This window comes from Jatropha curcas, chromosome 8 (genome assembly GCF_041381405.1).
Source record: "Jatropha curcas cultivar XTBG-Jc1 chromosome 8, XTBG_Jcur_1.0, whole genome shotgun sequence".
Taxonomy (NCBI): Eukaryota; Viridiplantae; Streptophyta; class Magnoliopsida; order Malpighiales; family Euphorbiaceae; genus Jatropha; species Jatropha curcas.
Window position 1 is genome coordinate 20,789,617 of NC_143158.1, and position 5,003 is coordinate 20,794,619.

The window sequence follows — 5,003 nt, forward strand, 5'->3', positions numbered from 1 at the left end:
ACGTTTCAAGTACCATATTGATATATTTTCGGTGAACTTCCGAAATGGCCTCCGGTCCGGCCGGACTGTTTGCAGTCCGGAAAAATTGGCTCTTTGAGCCTTGTGAGTCAAAGTTACTGTAGCAAAGTCAAAGTTACTGTAGCAAATGCACTGTAGCACAATTAAATTTGCTGTAGCAAATTCATTGTAGCACAGTCAAATTTACTGTAGCAAAGTCAACCAATAGGCTTTTTGAGCCTCAAAATTTGAGTATTCACAAATAGCAGTATAATCCCTACGAATCCTTTACGTGTTGGGAATTTGGGAAGCAATCAGCCAAGGAGGCAATATACTGATCTCGGCATGCCAATCCTTTTGGTGTTCCGAGAAGCAGTGAAAGCAAATTTACTGAAGCCCTTAGAAGCAAGGCCATTACCGAACCCCCTGCCCCGGAATTTCAAAGCCAATGAATACTGTGAGTACCATCAAGGACATGGGCATAAGACCGAATCATGTTGGACTTTGAAAAACCGTCTACAAGACTTGGTTGACAATGGGTCCATCATCCCCAGGAGCAAGCTGAATATCAACCAATCCCTTGCCTAACCATGGGATTAATGCAAAAAAAATTGCTGAACAAGAATCGTTCGATCCTTTCGAACTTTTCTTAGAAATGAATGAAGTTTGTGTCTGAGAAGGTTGAGATCAAACCTCCAAAAGAACAAAGGAATTGTTCAAGACCAACAACAACATGTTTGATTGATTGAAGCATCGAGAAGAACAAAGTCACTACAGTCAATCCAATCCTAGTCCATCACAGTCCACCTAGAGTCTATCTTTTAGGGTCTAGTTTTTTTTCTTTTCATTTTCATTTTCATTCAAGTTTTCATTTGTAAATCTAAGTGTCCTTTGTACACAAATTTTGTCTTATCAATAAAAAGGGATCAGTTTATGTTCCAATCATGTTTATGCTCTTTCCCTATCCTTTTCCTATGAAAGCACAAAAAAAAAATGATGATAAAAAAAAAGATAATAAAAATTGGCAAAGAAAAATGCATTCATTTGCTCTGCATCATTCAAAGCTGGGGGCATCCTAAGAAGCACCATCAAAAGGGAAGTTTTGAAGGGTAATCATGGAAAGGATCCAGCAAAGGGTACGCAAGACTTCAAACAGTACCGAGGCAAAGCCGATTGAAGGGGTTAGGGCCAGAATGGTTTCTCCGAAAACCCAGGAATGGAAGATGCTCCGACAGAGAGGTGTCTGAATTTTGAGCTTAAAAGCGATAGAACAGAGAAGTTATGAATTGGGTTGGGTCTGCACGAAGTCGCAATACTATCCATACACTACTCAAGTCATCTCAGAATCAAGTTGCCTCGAAATTCTTTATGGAGAGGCTGTTTCTAAGCAAGCAAAAGGAAAAACGGGACAAAAGGAACCCCTAGTCAAAAGGAAGCAAACAAGCAAAAGAAAAAAAATGGGTCAAAGGAACTTCTGCGTAAAAGAAAGAAATCAAGGATAAAGCTACAGGAAATCAAGTTGTCAAAAACGGGTCAACTGCAAGCTCTCCGTTAAATTCAAGCCCATCAAGGGTAGATGACAAATCATTTCAGCCATAAGGACAAAGACCAAGCGGCTGCTCACATTTTGAAAAAGCAAGTTAAAAGAAGCAGTCATTTCCACAAATTGGATGACAACAAACACCTTGAAAATCAAGCGCCAAGCATGGCACAAGTACAAGTGTCCTTATAAACAAGGATCATTTCTCAAGGAAGAGTCTCCTCAAAATTCCTTATGGAGAGGAGAACCATTGAGGAATAAGTTTCAAATTCAGAGGAAGATAAAGTTCAAGAAAAGGAATCAAATTAACCTCAAGAATTCAAACATGGCGAAACCACAAACTCAAAGCATAAAAGCTTCTTCAACACTCAAGCCACTCAAGTTACCACCACAATGTGGGTATTCAAAACTCTTTGTGATGAATACAAGTCATATTTCAGTCAACCAGTGGTAAAACCACTACAACAACAAAGTCAGATTCGCCTAGAGCTCGAGTCAATAAGTTGATTCAACATCATCAAAGCCGGGAATGAATCCCGTAAAGACATCCAGCCGGGAATGAATCCCGCAAAGACATCAAGTCGGGAAGGAATCCCGCAAAGACATCAAGCCGGGAAGGAATCCCGCGAAGAAATCAAGTCAGAAATGAATTCTGCATCAACATCAAGTCGGGAAGGAATCCCGCGAAGAAATCAAGCCGGGAAGAAATCCCGCGAAGAAATCAAGTCAGAAATAAATTCTGTATTAATATCAAGTCGGGAAAGAATCCCGAAGAAATCAAATCGGAAATGAATTCCACAATCAGCATTAAGTCGGAATTGGCTTTTGCCCCAACAGCAAGTCGGAAATAAATTCCGCACCGAGACGGAAAGGAATTCCGCACTAACATCAAGTCGGAGATGAAATTTGCACCAGCCGAGGACGAAGTTCACATCCCGGAAGGAACTACGAAAGACCTGATTCTCCCCATCCCCCGAAGAGTTCTTGGAGATACGTAGGCAGCCACAAAGGCGCGGTCACAAACATAAGTCAGCATCATAAAAAGCATTTTCTCTTTGCCAATATAAAATAAAATATATAATAAAAATAGTAAAAAAAAAAGAGAAGAAAAGAAAAATAAAAGCTGGAGTTGAAAACCCGAAAGGGCGGCTTCAGGCAAGAATTGAGCCCGCTAGGCTGAAAACCCGAAAGGGCGGTCTAGGCAAAAGTTAGGGCAAAGAACCTGCTAGAGTCGAAAACTCGAAAGGGCGGCTACTAGGCAAAAGTTAAGGCCAAAAAAACAAAAAAAAAAAATTAAAAAAAAAAAGAAAAAAAAGTGCTTTCATGAATTCTTTTAGAGAGTCAATTTTTTTGTAGGACAAACAACAAAGTGTGTCCTTAAATCATTTTTCCAGGGATCACTGAGTTTCCTTCGAGTCAAAATCCACTACAAGACAAAATTTGAGTCTCTAAATCGAGTCTCCAATGGGTCTCTGAAATCAAGTCTCCATCACCAGTGGTCATTCCACAACGAGTCACAAAAATCGAGTCATTCTCAAAAGTTCGTTTTGAAAGAGTTGCTCTTTGAGTCATTCCTCTAAAAAAAAGAGAGAGAGAGGAAAATGTCAATTCAATCACCGGGATTTCCAAAACAATCCCTAAAAAAAAATGTCAAACATAATCATTGAGAGGTAATTCTTTAATACCTCATCTCCACTCGGACCATCGTTTCTTCGATCCTTTTCAGACGAGCGATGTCATCCACATTGTCCATTTCCTCAGTGGCCTTGTTCTCCTTGATTCCTCAATCGATGGGACAAGTACAACACCAATGTTTTGAAATATTCCATGGTCAGCACCATTCTGGGGGGCAAGAAGTGATAAGAACCTTCACCATTCTCCCATCACAGAAGTAATCACGGAATTTTTAGAAATTCTATTTCAGCTAATAAGGGCATCAATTCTCTCAAGCAGGGGGCAAAATCCTCCAAGTCGGATTCAGGGGCAAGTGTTATAAAAAAAAAACATACACAACCCAGGGTGGAACCCAACCATCGTCAATCTCTTTTACACAAACCCAGGGTAGAACCCGGTTAATGGTTGACCTTTTTTTTTTTACATAAAACCTAGGGTGAAACTATAACCAATAACCAACCACTTTTTACCCAAAACCAAGCCATTTGATCATTTCGACTTTAGGTGGACCCTTGGTTCTCAAAGAAGAAAACAAAAATAAAACAAATCTCTTTTTCAAACCCTCATTAGGAGGCAAAACATCTTTTCAAGTCCTCTAAGAGGCAAAACATCTTCAAGCCCTCATTAAGAGGCAAAACATCTTTTCAAGTCCTCTAAGAGGCAAAATCAACTTTTCAAGCCCTCATTAAGAGGCAAAATCATCTTTTCAAGCTCTCATTAAGAGGCAAAATCTCTTTTCCAGCCCTCATTAAGAGGCAAAACATCTTTTTCAAGTCCTCTAAGAGGAAAAACATCTTTTCAAGTCCTCAAAGAGGCAAAAACAATTTTAAGTTGCAAACATAAATTCATGTATTTGATCATTTCATTGCATAGAAAAAACCCACGGCGGGGTTTCCTCCTCTGCCCATCCTCAAAATTTGCTCCTTCAGACGACCACTGGCTCACATAAATCATTTTTATGATAGCCAGAGGGGGGCAACTGTCAATGCCGGACTGCAAACAGTCCGGCCGGACCGAAGGCCATTTTGGACATTTACTGGAAGTATGTCAATATGGTACTTGAAACGTCCGGAATTTCACGAGGATCGCAGAACCGGTCCCGGAATATTTTTTGGAGGTCCGAAATTCCCGGAAAAGCCTCCGGAACGAAAAAAAGAAGAGAAAAAGAGAAAGGCACGCATGCCCGCCCAGTCTAGGCGGCCATGCCCGCCCAGTCTAGGCGGGCATGCCCACCCTCAAGGGCGGGCACGCCCGCCCAGCTAGGGCGGCCATGCCCGCCCAGTCTAGGCAGGCACGCCCGCCCAGCTAGGGCGGCCATGCCCGCCCAGTCTAGGCGGGCACGCCCGCCCAGCTTGGGCGGCCATGCCCGCCCAGCGTGGGCGGGCACGCCCGCCCAGCCCAGGCGGGCATGCCCGCCCTGGAGGGCGGGCAGACGCGCCCGGGGGCGCGTTTTTCCTATAAAAAACATCCCCGGGGCTCCGTTTGGAGCACTCAGTCTGTGTTGACGGACGCTCCTTCTCCCTACGCTCTTTGCGATTCTTTACCGCTTTCTTGCATATTTTAATTTTAGTTTTATTTTTTATTGTGATACTTGGTCACTTAAAATTAAATTAAAATTAATTCCCTTAACGAGGAGCTTAACCTGGAGTTAAGAAGTGGTCGTCGATTAAATCAGGTATGTAAATTAAAACTCTGCCTATTTAATTTTTAGCACTTCATACATACTTCTTCTTCTACTCCTAACAACTCTATAACTACATAAATACATTCATATCATCACTAGGCAAATAAA